Source organism: Bombina bombina, chromosome 1 (assembly GCF_027579735.1).
Source record: "Bombina bombina isolate aBomBom1 chromosome 1, aBomBom1.pri, whole genome shotgun sequence".
Lineage (NCBI taxonomy): Eukaryota > Metazoa > Chordata > Amphibia > Anura > Bombinatoridae > Bombina > Bombina bombina.
Window position 1 is genome coordinate 524,301,689 of NC_069499.1, and position 16,098 is coordinate 524,317,786.

A 16,098-nucleotide genomic window follows, 5' to 3' on the forward strand; every position below is an offset into this window, starting at 1 on the left:
ATAGGATATTTATTTTGTGTGTGTAATTCCTTAGAAAACAATGAGTATAGGGAACTCACTGTGACAGTACTTAGCTCTAATACAATTATTCTCCCACACAATACCTTTAACAGCTGTGGGGGTGTTGTGGAGCAAAAGATAGGAATGTTAGAGTTAATAATCACTGCTCTGGCATGTAATGAGTCACTGCAATATGTGTGGAAGTAGTGCAGATCCCTAGTGGTGCTTGCAAAGAACCACATGTAGATCCGGGTGTTCAGCAGATGGACGGATCCTAGTGATGTGGCTGGTGTAAAAATTGCCTGCAACGCTTTGATTGCATCAAAATAGTGCAGCACAAGTTAACTGGAAATCTTGAGAGGTGGAAAAACTCAAAGGTACAAAAAATAGCTTGCAGAGTTCACAATCCAGAAGAGTCTGATTTGTACAGCCAAAATGATTTCAGTAGATCTCATCCTATTGGCTGATTTGAAAATTTCAGCCAATATAAAAGGGGTAGCTTGCATTCAATCTTCAGTGTGCGTCAGACGATCGCATGAAGAGGACCTCCACGTCACCGAAGACTGCCGCCACCGAAGACCGCTACGCGCCTCAGAAGACCTCCCCGCATCCGGGAAGAAGATATAAGAAGGTCCCGCGATGGATGAAGATGGGTCTGCCTGGATGAATACTTTTCTCCGCCTGGAAGAAGATGAATGTCCAGACTTCAGGAACTGTGAGTACATTTTTTGGGGTTAGTGTTAGGTTTTTGTTTTGTTTTTAGGGTGTTTTTTTTTTTCGATTAGGACTTTTTTATTTTTTAATGGGGAGCAAAAGAGCTGGTTGCCCCTTTAGGGGCAATGGGTAGATTAGATTTTTATAGAGTTAGGTCTTTTTATTTTGGGGGTTGGGTGGGTGGTGTGTTTTACTATTAGGGGTTAATTTGTAGTTTGTTATGTAAAAGAGCTGATTTCTTCAGGGCAATGTCCTACAAAAGGCCCTTTTAAGGGCAATTGGTAGTTTATTCTTAGATTAGGGGGTGTTTTATTTTAGGGTGGCTTTCTGTTTTTATAGGGGTATTAGATTAGGTTTACATTTTTATTTTGGATAATTTTGTTTATTATTTCTGTAATTTTTTATTTTTTGTAATATTAGATTTTGTATTTTAATTTAATCTTAGTTGTTTTTAATGTAATGTTAGGATTTTTTATTTTAATTTTAAATTAGGATTTTTTTATTTTGGTAATTTTTAATTAATTTTTAAGACGATAGTCTTTTTTTATTTTATGTAATTGGGGTTAATTTAGGGGGTGTTAGGTTAGGTGGTTTAGTGATTAGATTAATATTTTGCGTTGTGTGGGGTGGCAGTTTAGGGGTTAATAGGTTAATTAGGTAGATTGTGTTGTGGGGGATGGCGGTTTAGGGGTTAATAGGTTAATTAGGTTGATTGCATTGTGGGGGATGGCAGTTTAGGGGTTAATAACTTTATTAGGTACTTTGCGATGTGGTGGTTGGCGGATTAGGGGTTAATACATTATATTAATTATTGGGGGGATAGCGGTTGAGAGGTACAAATTGTGCATGCGTTAGGTGTTTGTTAAAACTTACGGTGCTCATATACTAAGCGCAAGGTTTGCTGCGCCTGCCTATGTGTGGTGAGGTGAATATGGAGTAAAATGTCTCCATTTTCGCAGCGTAAGTCCTTGCGCTGAATATGTAATACCGACAAACGCGGGTTCATGAGATCGCTACAACTGTCTAAAAATAGTCAAAGCGGCTTTTGCGAGTGATGCCGCATATTTGATCGAGCCCATAGTAGGCAGTAAGCATAAGTTCAATATTTTGTTAATTGGGATATTCTTTTTAAAGAGAGTCTAATCATCAATGTAGTTTTGGGTTGGTTTCCCCAATATAACATTTTATATCACATGAAGGGCAAGGAATCAGGCATACCACATTTTCAGATATACATGAATATGACCCTTTAATATTGCCTGCTTTGTTGTGGCTGGTTGTACTGTTTTCATGAATTACACTTTGACATAATTTATATAAGTTTTATTGAACAGAATAGAGTAAAATTTAGAATATACTCCTGTTCATATGTGTCTGAATAATACCTGTAGAATTTGTATAATTATAAGTAATTCATCTATATATATTTAACTGCTGGTGGATTAAATGATTTTCCTTCTGTGTATTGTAACAGTTATTCACATGATGTTTCCAGCATGGATTTTATTTATTTGTTAATTGAGTATTATCAAACTCCCATCACTTTTGCATTATACTCTCCTGTTTCAAAACCCTAAAGCACATTCTGTCATTTTAACTATTCTGTATTTAAAGTTATCATTTGTAAATTCAATTAAACAGATTAGCATGGCTTCAGAACAAGGGAGAGGAAAGTTTTGACTTTTAAATTGCATCATTATTCAAATAAAATTGTAATAAAAGTTACAGGAGTTATCACTCAGTTAAAAGATCCTATGTTAATAAGCTATATGATAGAAAGGTAGACTTTAAAAAACAAAGACATATAATTAACTATCGCCTAGATTTTAGAGTTTGGTGTTAGCCTTCAAAACCAGCGTTAGGGGCTCCTAACGCTGGTTTTGGGCTACTGCTGGTATTTAGAGTCAGTCAGGAAAGGGTCTAATGCTCACTTTGCAGCCACGACTTTTCCATACCGCAGATCCCCCTACGCCATTTGCGTATCCTATCTTTTCAATGGGATCTTTCTAACGCTGGTATTTAGAGTCTTGGCTGAAGTGAGCATTAGAAATCTAACGACAAAACTCCAGCCGCAGCAAAAAGCCAGGATTTAAGAGCTTTCTGGGCTAACGCCGGTTCATAAAGCTCTTAATTACTGTGCTCTAAAGTACACTAACACCCATAAACTACCTATGTACCCCTAAACCGAGGTCCCCCCACATCGCCGCCACTCTAATAATTTTTTTAACCCCTAATCTGTAATGTAATTATAATTTATATTGTAGCTATATTAGGGTTTATTTTACAGGTAAGTATTTAGCTTTAAATAGGAATAATTTATTTAATAAGAAATAATTTATTTCGTTAGATAAAAATTATATTTAACGAGGGGGCGGAGCGTGCGGGCGTCCAAGATGGCCGCACCACACTAAAGCTCCGACGACGGCAGCAGCGGAGACCCACTCCGGGAACAGCCTACACTGAGCCGATCGCTCAAAATTTGCCCATAAGCCCAGTGGCAAATGCCTACAGCACTCTGAGACCCTGACGGCGGGCGGGAGCCCAGCTACACAGACCCGCTGAGGACCACATAGGCCGCAAACAACGCCCGCCTCATGAGACGTCCTTTCCCAGGATAGCCCTGGGATACGGCACAGACCCGCAGTGAGTGTTTAACTGAAGGGACTAGCGGGGACACCCTTAGCCACCTCTGATACCTTGAGCAACGGAGTTATCACTACCTTGAGCAGCTCTTCCTCCTCCCTGCCTCTGACTCAGCATCTGAGGGGTAAGACAGCATGGCGGCCCGCTACACTCACCCAGCCACACATGAAAAGATCAAGGAATAATGTGACCTGACTCCTTATATAAATATAGCTTAAAGAGTCACATTGAACTTTCAAATGTCCCTTATTATTTAATGCCAGGCTGGGTCTATCATCTCACATCATAAGCTTTGGGAAGATATAAACGCTTTCCCTTCTTATTTATTTTTCTCCTGACCCTGGCAAGCACCAACACTTATATATGTGCTTCCTACTATTGCAGCTGCTTTCTGCTTAGATTACACACTTGCACTATTGCTGTCCTAGCCCAATGGTCTAAATTTATCCCGCCAGACAGTACAATTATTTCCAGAGGGACACAGTTACAAACCATACTGCCTGCAACTCACTCTCTTGAACTTTAAGCTTTGCCCAGCTTAGACTCCCTCGTGGGAGCCTTGGCCATAAGATGGCGCTTCGCAGAAATACCAAAATGGAGAAAAATCAGAAACAAAGCACAACCCCCAGCGCAATGAACACTTTCTTTAAAAGTACTGATAGAAAGAAAAAGGCAGAAACCTCCCAAGCACACAGTGAGGATGAATATCACTCTGATAACCCTGATGATTCACAGCTGCCACAATCCTCGCCAAACAGCTTTTCGCGGGGTGAAGATAGCCCGGTCACTATGAGAGCCATAGAGGAGTTAATAAATCAAGTCAAATCATGTATTAAAAGTGAGTGCGCCGACTTAAAGAGAGATATTAATGAGCTGGGCTTCCACGCGGAGGCCTTGGAGGATGACAGAGAGGAATGGGCAAAAGAAATGTCTGGCATGTCCCACGCTTTAGAAGATCAGAGCACACAGATCAAAGAGTTGGAAAATAAAGTGGATGACATGGAGAATAGGGCACGAAGGAACAATCTCCGCATTAGGGGTGTACCAGAGTCAGTGAAAGGTGAGGATATTCAAGATCATCTTCAAAATATGTTTCAGTCTTTAGCGATAGCTGATCAACGCGTAATAGATGCAGTGCCTCTGGAGAGAGCTCATCGCTCTTTGCACCCCAAACCTAGCGATAATCAGCCCCCGAGAGACATTGTAATTTGCTTCCAAAGCTACAGAGACAGGGAGAAAATTTACCAGCTAGCAAGGTTACAACCCAATTTTTCATACATGGGTGCAAAAATTCAGATTTTTCAGGACTTGTCCGCCAGGACACTCCAAATCAGAAAAGAATATGCTCCTCTTACATCTCATCTCCGCTCCTTAAAGATCCCGTACAGGTGGGGCTTTCCAGTCTCCCTGCAGGTTATCAAGAACGGGAAACGACATGAATGCTTGAATCCATCTCAGGCGGCGAATTTTTGCAAGCAGCTGGGCCTTCCACCAATGGAGACCCAGGTTCCCAGCCCTACCACTACTAACCCACCCCCACCACCATGACCACAAAGAGGACTATGGTCTGAAATTGCGAGCAAACGAAGTAAGAAGACGGACAATCCTGAAGTCCCTAAATCTCAAGAAGTTCACTGATAAGGTGCCAGACTCTGTGGAATCAACAAAACCTGTGAGTACGGTATTTGTGACTTACTCCCAAATGCTTAGAACTGAAGTCAATCCTACTCACACAGACCTCACTCGGTATTGCTTTTAGCCTTGGGGCTACAACCCTGTGAGTATGAAACAGAGGCCCCTGGGAGTGGAGTCTGTGTTATCCATGCGGGCTCCATACTCAGTGACTTTTCTTATGTCTGACAATTTGATCAACCCAGAGATGGGAATTACCAGCAGTTCCATACTTGAGACTTAATTTACAATACTCTCTCACCTTTGTTTTCCTTTTTAATCATACTGTTCCTGGATTCAATAAGTGTGAAGATTTGAAATTCATACATTGTAATGACCTTGTCGTATTGCCTAGTTTAAAATGTCACCATGAGTGCTCTTTTCCCAGGTTGAGTACCTTACGTCATGAGTATAATCAGTCCTGGTTGCAAACTGTTACATTAACCTGTTCTTTTTTGTTTTAGGTTTATTCTGTACTGTTCCCATTATGTTTTAATGCCTAGTATTAAGTTCTACAATGCGGTACTACTTTTGAGATTGAGTACCCTTTAATGTATTTACTGTTTAAACTCCCATTAGAGTGGGCTCCGTTGAGCCGTGATTTCCCCTGCTGTCGCATTCTTTACTCTTTCTTCATCCCCTCTATTCACCCTCTTTATACTTTATTATATCTTTCCCTATACCCCTAAGACTCTCCCCTTCCCACCCTTTTCCCCCTTTTTTTTCCCTTTAATTCAGACACTTTATATACTGTTCCAAAAGCGATTGCATAGAGTATAGAGTACAGTCTAATTGTCTTCGAATCGTACTGGTATAGTTTTGATAAAACATGTCTTGTGCACAGACCACCACTCAATCCCCCAGGATCATACACTCCCAAGTTAGCGCTTTTAATATTGCCACTCAGAATGTGAAGGGTTTCTTATCCGCTCAGAAGCGGTCAATTGCATTCCACGACTTCTTTAAAAAACACATAGACATAATTATGATCCAAGAAACTCACTTTAGAAAAGCAAATGAACCCTCTCTTTCACACCTCTATTACGACCAACATTTCCTTAGCTCAGGCCCATCGAAGCATAATGGGGTTAGTATTTCATTCAGAAAGGGAACGCCCTTCCAGCTCCTGGACAAGTATCAAGACCCAGAAGGTAGAATACTGATTTTAGTAGGACTGTACTATGGTAGACCACTCACCTTAGCTAACATTTATGCTCCAATACGCCCCCCGCCTTCATTTTTTCGTAAAGTTAGCAATCACATAATAGACATCTCCAAGGGACCCATAATCCTAGGAGGGGACTTCAATTTTCCTATTACCCCAATTATAGATACGTCCTCGAGCAAGTCACATCTTCGGAATACCCTTATCAAAGCCAACTGGCAGGCATTGCGAGCCATTCCCTTCTTTGACACATGGAGAGTTAGACATCCAACACATAGAGACTTTACTTTTTTCTCGAATCCTCAGCGCTCCTACACACGCTTAGACTACATACTCTGTGACCAAAACTTGCTGACAGCCCTTTCTGACTCCCGAATACATCACACCCCCTAGTCAGACCATAGCATGGTCCTCTCCACTTTTAAATGGTCAGCAAGGCCTCAACAACAGCAACACTGGAGACTTAACGACCAGATATTAACAGACCCCGTGATAACTACTGATATAATAGAGAAAACAACTGAATTTTTTAATTTTAACAATCCAGCTGAGACCTCCATAACTAATAACTGGGAAGCATACAAATGCTACATTAGAGGCGTGATAATGACCCACACACACAAATTACGTAAACAAAGAGCAGCACTCTATACATCACTGACCTCTGATTTTCAGGAAAAGGAACATAGGCTAAAACAAAACCCCAAATCCCCACAGCTTTTATTACAGTCTAAACAGGCCAGGGAAGCACTTACCCAATACCTGATTAAAAATGCCCACCTCAGGGCAATTACGACTAAATCCAAATTCTTTATTGAAAGTAACAAGGCAGGACGCCTTTTGACCAGATCCCTCAAGAAGAAAAACTATAAATCTTTTATTCCTAAAATAGTGGACTCCTCTGGATCCTCTTATACTTCTAATGCCTATACAGTCAAACAATTTGCAGAGTACTACACTTCCCTCTATAACCTCCCATCCTTGGATACTCCACATAAAAACAGACTTATCGATAATTTTTTATCTCAGGCGCGACTACCCACTCTAACTAAAGAGCAATGTGAGTCCTTGGACTCACAATTCACTTTGCAGGAACTCCTAGTAGCAGTTAATAATCTTCCCCAAGGAAAAGCCCCAGGCCCAGATGGCTTTACCCCTAAATTTTATCACCAGCTCAAGTCCCAATTAAGCCCTCACCTCCTTCAATTATATAATTCCATTGACAATACAAACCTCTTACCACAGTCTTTACTGGGAGCCACGATTACTGTTATTTCTAAACCTGGCAAACCAACAGACCAAGTCACCAACTACCGCCCTATTTCCCTAATAAACATAGATATGAAGCTATATGCTAAACTACTAGCGACAAGAATAAATAGAATCCTTCCTCTACTCATACACACAGACCAAGTGGGTTTCATTCCAGGTAGGGAGGCCAAGGACAACTCAATACGGGTTCTACAAACCTTGTCTTTATCTGTCTCCTCCGGATCCCCCTTAGTTTTATTGTCCACAGACGCGGAGAAGGCCTTCGACAGGGTGGACTGGGATTTCCTCTGGGCCACTCTGTCGAAGTTTGGTTTTTCGGAGGCGTTAATATCACGAATACAGGCGCTATATCATAGCCCCTCAGCCAGAATCTCTGCCAATAACACACTATCCACCCAAATCCCCATAAAAAATGGCACCCGTCAGGGATGCCCCTTACCCCCCTGCTGTTCGCCTTGGTAGTTGAGACAGCAGCGGCCAGGATTAGAACCAATAACAATATTCACGGGGTCCTTTTCGCTGGGAACCAACAAAAGTGCCTCCTTTACGCAGACGACATTATTTTTACGATTCGCTCTCCACTCTCCTCTATACCATCCCTTCTCATAGAACTAGATGAGTTCAAACAAGCCTCCAATTTTACCATTAATATGGGAAAATCAATGTTGATGCCCCTACATATCTCGGAGGAAGAACACGTATTTCTTGCTAACCATACCAACTTTCAGATTACAAATAAAATACGCTATTTGGGAATTGAAGTATCCGCCAATCCGGCGGATCTTTACGACCTTAACTACTCTCCCTTACAGAAAGAGACCTTGTCTTCCCTCAATACCTGGCACAAACAGGCCACCTCTCCTGGATGGGCCGCATCAACGCTATAAAAATGAACCTTCTCCCCAAATTCCTATACATGTTTCAAGTTCTCCCACTGGACCTTCCCATACACTATCTAATTCAACAACAGAGATGGTTTGAACAATTTATCTGGGCACATAAAAGAACAAGAGTAGCTAGGAATACATTATACATTAGTAGGGAGGATGGGGGCTTGGGGGTTCCAAACCTCATGTATTACTACAAAGCAGCCCACTTAGCACATATTACTGCTTGGAAACACTCCCAACCGAATAAACCCTGGGTTCAGCTAGAGTGCATAAATATATATATATAGCTCCAGCGCCAGGAGTGCCACTACACTAGCTCCTATGTGCAAAATCTCCCGATCAGATTTCAGGTTAACCAATTTGTATAAGCTAGAAGGAGCGCTTAGATCTCTTAGAAGGATCTTAGCTATGTATGGTCTGAGGGTAAATTAGGAAATGGACTTTATAAGTTTAAAATGTATACATATTTATTCCAAAAATAAAATAAAATAAAAGATAGTTAAACCAATCGCATCTGCTAAAAACAATAATGACTGTTAAAAACAATAATGATAATTCACAGTACTATACAGGATTATCCACAGTGCTAAAAGTAATCTCCACAATGCTGAAAAAAATACCTTATGAAATACCTTCAAAATAGATGAATTGATATACCTTTAAAATTGGTGAATTGATATTAGTACAACAATTTGTGCTATATGTGGTAATGCTGGGGTACTTAAAATTGCATAAAAATATAAAAATAAAAGTATGTGACCTTTAGGTGTACACCTTTGGGAGTTACACGCGGCGTGAGGGTGAATAAAAAATGTAAAATTGGTCAAAATTAGTGACACAAAAATACGTGACACAAAAAATAATTGACATAAAAATATATAAAAATATGATTCAAGTGAAAAAATGTATGAAGAAATATATATAATTCATGTGAAAAATATTACCAAGTGAGGCAATAAAATCAAGTGAAAAAATAGTCCAGTGAAAAAATAGTCCATGTGATAGTGAATGTTCTTGTCTTTTATAATATTAATTATATAGTGTCTTTGTAAAATAATATCCTTGTGATCCGTATCCTAAGAAAGGTGGTCCAATTATTCTTCAGATGGCACAATTATAATCCAATTAGGATGTTCCATAAGTCTTTAACCTAAGTAAAAAATATAAACATACATAGTGCAATATGCTTTGCTAGGAATGGCTGAATAGGTATAAAACTCACCAAATAGGGACCTGAGCCGTGAATATCAGTAGCAGTCTACGCGTTTCGATCCTCCTGGATCTTTCTCAAGACTGATATTGGCTCTAGTGGTCCCCCTGCCTTAAATAGGGTATGTATTCTCAATTGTGAATTGTGGTCCGCCAAAAGGGCGCCAAAGAAGGGCGCCAAAAAAAACGCTTCTGTTGGTTACCTTTGACCCGGAATTGTATTTTCAATATCGTCGTTATTGCGCGAAACCGGATGTTGCCGGAATCGGCACTATTTGCCTGTACATGGCGCGAAACCGGAAGTGACGCTTCGCTTATGACGTCACTTCCGCGGTTTCACTTTCGTTCCGGGTTTATGCTAATCCAATGTATACTTTGTTTGTAGAAACTAATAGAAAAATTAGTGTTGTGTTCACTCTCAAGTCCCTTAATCGAGAGAGTCTATACCTTTACATGATACAGCCATTTTTTGATTCGCTAAAAATATCGAACACAATTATGTTTAAAATATCGGACATAATTCTGTTTAAAATGCATATTCTGGTAATATATGTGGAAGGTAGTATTGATTCTCAGTGTGGGCTAAGGGTTATTCTATAATTCTTAGTGAATTGCCACATCTACCTCATACCTCCCTATATATACTACTATCTATATAAAGTTAATAACTTACAATTAATAGTCTAGAGGGGATGGATATGAAGTGGGGTGGCCTCTGATATACCCTTCTAAGACATAGATTGGGTCTGGCAGTGAGAACATTGTAATGCCTCCTCAAAGATTATAGTGTAGTGTGATCCAGAGAGGTCTCTATTCGAAAGCATTCTTGGGAAAAAAAATGAATAAAAATGGATAAAAATACAATATATTCAAGGAGATGAGGATAAAATTGTAAGAGTATAAAAATATTATAAGAGTATAAAAATATTGAGTATAAAATTGTTGGGTGAAAAATTATGAATAAAAATATTGAATATAAATATTGTGTGAGTAGGGAGTTTGATGGGGAGGATTTTTTGGAAAGGTTTCCTTCTATAGTAAATGTAATATCTCTATATTACTATTGAAACCTTTGGGAAATATGCAGTCCATATTGAAGATCCATTTTGATTCTTCTTTTAAAAGTGACTTTTCAAAGTCCCCTCCTCTCCAATTCTTCTTTACTTTACTTATCCCCATATATCTGAGAGTTTTATTGTTACTGTTGTGGAATTCTTTAAAGTGTTTATATAGGGGGAAGTCCTCCTTCTTCCATTTGATTTGTAACAGGTGTTCCCTTATCCTGTCTTTAAGTTTCCTGGAGGTTTGGCCTATGTACTGAAGTCCACAACCACACTCTATCAGATATATAATGCCACTATCCTGACATTTTATCACATCATTCATATTAAAAATTTCTCCCGTTATTTTGGATTTGAAAGTCCGTGCTTTTTTGCCATGTTTACACGCTTTACACGAGTGGCATGGGAAGAACCCTTTTAATTGTTGGCCTAGGACATCATTTATTGTCTTCTTCTGAGTTTTTGAGACACTTGGTGCAAGAATACTTTTCAAGTTTCTTGTTTTCTGATATATAAACCTTGGTGTCTCATTCAGATCTTTTCCAATAATGTTGTCTTCTTTTAGGAAATGCCAATTTTTCTTTATAATCTTTTCGATTAAAAATCGATTCTCGCTGTATTCAGTTATAAAAGGTACTTCTATTCCTGTGCCATCTTTGCATGTTTTTTCTTTGTCTTTATAGTGTAACATAGGTCCTCTGTCCATGGTTTCAATTTCCCTTATAGTCTTTTCTATGGTTTCCTCTTCATATCCCCTATCTAAGAACCTCTTTTTCAGGATCTTTGATTGTTCCTTCCATTTATTAACATCGGAACAGTTTTTTCTGATTCTCATCAGTTGACCTTTGGGGATATTGGCCTTCCATCTTTGGAGGTGGCAGCTTGTTTGGTGAATGTAGTTACAACAATCTACTTCCTTGAAATAAGTTGAGGTGGAGATTTTTCCTTTCTCTATATTAATATCCAGATCCAGAAAGTGAATGTTCCTTTTACTTATCTCATATGTAAACTTTAAATTTACAGTATTCTTGTTCATCACGTGTATAGTGTGTTCCAAATCCTCAATACTTCCTTTCCACACTATTAGAATGTCGTCTATATACCTTTTGAAGAGGACCAGGTCTGCGCCCGCTGGGCAGGATTCCCAGAATAGGTTCTCCCACTTGCCCATGTAAAGGTTTGCGTAGCTGGGCGCAAACCTGGTCCCCATGGCTGTACCGCAAATCTGGTTATAGAATTTTCCTCCATTATGAAAGTAATTGTGTGTTGAAATGAAAAGAATGCTATCCAAGATGAACTCTCTCTGGTCAGGACTCACTTCATCATCTTTTTCTAGGAAATGGCTGACTGCCTCTATACCTGAGTTGTGTGGAATACTTGTGTATAGGGCAGTCACATCACAAGTAGCTAAAATATAGGTCTCCTCCCATTCTAGATTGTTTAATGTATTGAGGACATCAGTTGAGTCCCTTAGGTAGGACGGGAGGGCCTTAACATATTTTTGAAGTTTCTTGTCAATGTACTCTGACAAAATACACGTAATAGATCCAATGCCTGAAATTATAGGCCTACCCGGGGGGTTGGTCAGACTTTTGTGTATTTTGGGCAAATAGTAGAATACAGGTATCCTAGGGTGCTCTGTCCTTATATATCTGTATTCATTTTGGTTCAATATCCCCTTTCTTTTAGCTGACATTATCATAATGTCCAAATCTTTTTTATAAGATTCTGTGGGGTCTTTTGTTAAAACCTTATATGTCTCAATATCGCCCAAAATCCTGTTTGACTCTATTTCGTAATCTTCCTTGTTCAGAATTACAATCCCTCCCCCCTTGTCCGCTGGTTTTATTACGATATTTCTATTTCTCTCAAAATTTGTGATGGTCTCTAATTGTGTTTTGTTTAGATTGTGATGAAATTTCTTAAGCCACGTATTATTCAATTTCTTTATCTCATTGCAGACTGTATTTTCGAATGTCTCAATGTGGGGCCCTTTTTGTGTTACAGCGAAAAACGTAGATTTTGGTTTTAGGGTTGTGTGTCCTGTTTTGTTCTGGCTGGGTATTAGTGTTCTATTATTCTCTAATGTGCTGTTAGATCTTTCTAGCGCTGATTTACAAAAGAACCTTTTAAGCGTCAATTTTCTTATCAACTGTTTTACATGTGTATATGTTTGAAATTTATTAAGACCTCTAGATGGAGCATAGGATAGACCCAATGATAAAACCTCAATATCTTTCGGATTGAGATCAATTTCACTCAAATTATAGATCCCTTTTTGTTTGGGATCTGTGTTACTGGTGGATGGTGTTATGGTGGACTCAGTATGTAATGCATCTTTTTGTTCTTGTTCATCTTTTAATCTTTTCTGCTGGATTTTTAATCCTGCTCTTCCACCCCTGTGGTTTTTCTTTTTAGAACCGGACTTTCTTCTATGTCCTGTGTTCTGTTTTTCCTTTTGGACTGTTTGTTTCTGTCTATTGGGGCCAGATTTCCTTCCCCTAAAAAATGATTTTCAATCTGTCCTTCCTTATTTCCAGATATGTTAGTGGTTGTTTGTCTTGGGGTGGTTGGAGTGGATTTATGTGTATCTCCCTCATGTCTCAGAGGTTCGAACCTATTTTTGGTTGATACTTGAGCATCATCCCAATAGTTTCCAACACCTGTATGATGTGTATTCTTTTGTGGGAATCTTTCATTTTGCTCTTTGAAATGTACTCTGGGATTTGTGTTTCTATAGTTTTGTCTATGATAGTAGTCTTGGGTATAGTTCCCTCTTCCTTCATAGGAAGGAAATCTGGTTTGGAATCTATTATCCCACCTATGTGGTGATCTGTTCCTCAGTCTCTCTTCTCTCATGAAGTGTCTCGGTGACCTACCTCTAGAATATTCCTCCCTTTTTGGATACCATATATATTTCTTCATACATTTTTTCACTTGAATCATATTTTTATATATTTTTATGTCAATTATTTTTTGTGTCACGTATTTTTGTGTCACTAATTTTGACCAATTTTACATTTTTTATTCACCCGGGTAGGCCTATAATTTCAGGCATTGGATCTATTACGTGTAATTTGTCAGAGTACATTGACAAGAAACTTCAAAAATATGTTAAGGCCCTCCCGTCCTACCTAAGGGACTCAACTGATGTCCTCAATACATTAAACAATCTAGAATGGGAGGAGACCTATATTTTAGCTACTTGTGATGTGACTGCCCTATACACAAGTATTCCACACAACTCAGGTATAGAGGCAGTCAGCCATTTCCTAGAAAAAGATGATGAAGTGAGTCCTGACCAGAGAGAGTTCATCTTGGATAGCATTCTTTTCATTTTAACACACAATTACTTTCATAATGGAGGAAAATTCTATAACCAGATTTGCGGTACAGCCATGGGGACCAGGTTTGCGCCCAGCTACGCAAACCTTTACATGGGCAAGTGGGAGAACCTATTCTGGGAATCCTGCCCAGCGGGCGCAGACCTGGTCCTCTTCAAAAGGTATATAGACGACATTCTAATAGTGTGGAAAGGAAGTATTGAGGATTTGGAACACACTATACACGTGATGAACAAGAATACTGTAAATTTAAAGTTTACATATGAGATAAGTAAAAGGAACATTCACTTTCTGGATCTGGATATTAATATAGAGAAAGGAAAAATCTCCACCTCAACTTATTTCAAGGAAGTAGATTGTTGTAACTACATTCACCAAACAAGCTGCCACCTCCAAAGATGGAAGGCCAATATCCCCAAAGGTCAACTGATGAGAATCAGAAAAAAAATGTTCCGATGTTAATAAATGGAAGGAACAATCAAAGATCCTGAAAAAGAGGTTCTTAGATAGGGGATATGAAGAGGAAACCATAGAAAAGACTATAAGGGAAATTGAAACCATGGACAGAGGACCTATGTTACACTATAAAGACAAAGAAAAAACATGCAAAGATGGCACAGGAATAGAAGTACCTTTTATAACTGAATACAGCGAGAATCGATTTTTAATCGAAAAGATTATAAAGAAAAATTGGCATTTCCTAAAAGAAGACAACATTATTGGAAAAGATCTGAATGAGACACCAAGGTTTATATATCGGAAAACAAGAAACTTGAAAAGTATTCTTGCACCAAGTGTCTCAAAAACTCAGAAGAAGACAATAAATGATGTCCTAGGCCAACAATTAAAAGGGTTCTTCCCATGCCACTCGTGTAAAGCGTGTAAACATGGCAAAAAAGCACGGACTTTCAAATCCAAAATAACGGGAGAAATTTTTAATATGAATGATGTGATAAAATGTCAGGATAGTGGCATTATATATCTGATAGAGTGTGGTTGTGGACTTCAGTACATAGGCCAAACCTCCAGGAAACTTAAAGACAGGATAAGGGAACACCTGTTACAAATCAAATGGAAGAAGGAGGACTTCCCCCTATATAAACACTTTAAAGAATTCCACAACAGTAACAATAAAACTCTCAGATATATGGGGATAAGTAAAGTAAAGAAGAATTGGAGAGGAGGGGACTTTGAAAAGTCACTTTTAAAAGAAGAATCAAAATGGATCTTCAATATGGACTGCATATTTCCCAAAGGTTTCAATAGTAATATAGAGATATTACATTTACTATAGAAGGAAACCTTTCCAAAAAATCCTCCCCATCAAACTCCCTACTCACACAATATTTATATTCAATATTTTTATTCATAATTTTTCACCCAACAATTTTATACTCAATATTTTTATACTCTTATAATATTTTTATACTCTTACAATTTTATCCTCATCTCCTTGAATATATTGTATTTTTATCCATTTTTATTCATTTTTTTTCCAAGAATGCTTTCGAATAGAGACCTCTCTGGATCACACTACACTATAATCTTTGAGGAGGCATTACAAGTAGAATCAATGTTCTCACTGCCAGACCCAATCTATGTCTTAGAAGGGTATATCAGAGGCCACCCCACTTCATATCCATCCCCTCTAGACTATTAATTGTAAGTTATTAACTTTATATAGATAGTAGTATATATAGGGAGGTATGAGGTAGATGTGGCAATTCACTAAGAATTATAGAATAACCCTTAGCCCACACTGAGAATCAATACTACCTTCCACATATATTACCAGAATATGCATTTTAAACAGAATTATGTCCGATATTTTAAACATAATTGTGTTCGATATTTTTAGCGAATCAAAAAATGGCTGTATCATGTAAAGGTATAGACTCTCTCGATTAAGGGACTTGAGAGTGAACACAACACTAATTTTTCTATTAGTTTCTACAAACAAAGTATACATTGGATTAGCATAAACCCGGAACAAAAGTGAAACCGCGGAAGTGACGTCATAAGCGAAGCGTCACTTCCGGTTTCGCGCCATGTACAGGCAAATAGTGCCGATTCCGGCAACATCCGGTTTCGCGCAATAACGACGATATTGAAAATACAATTCCGGGTCA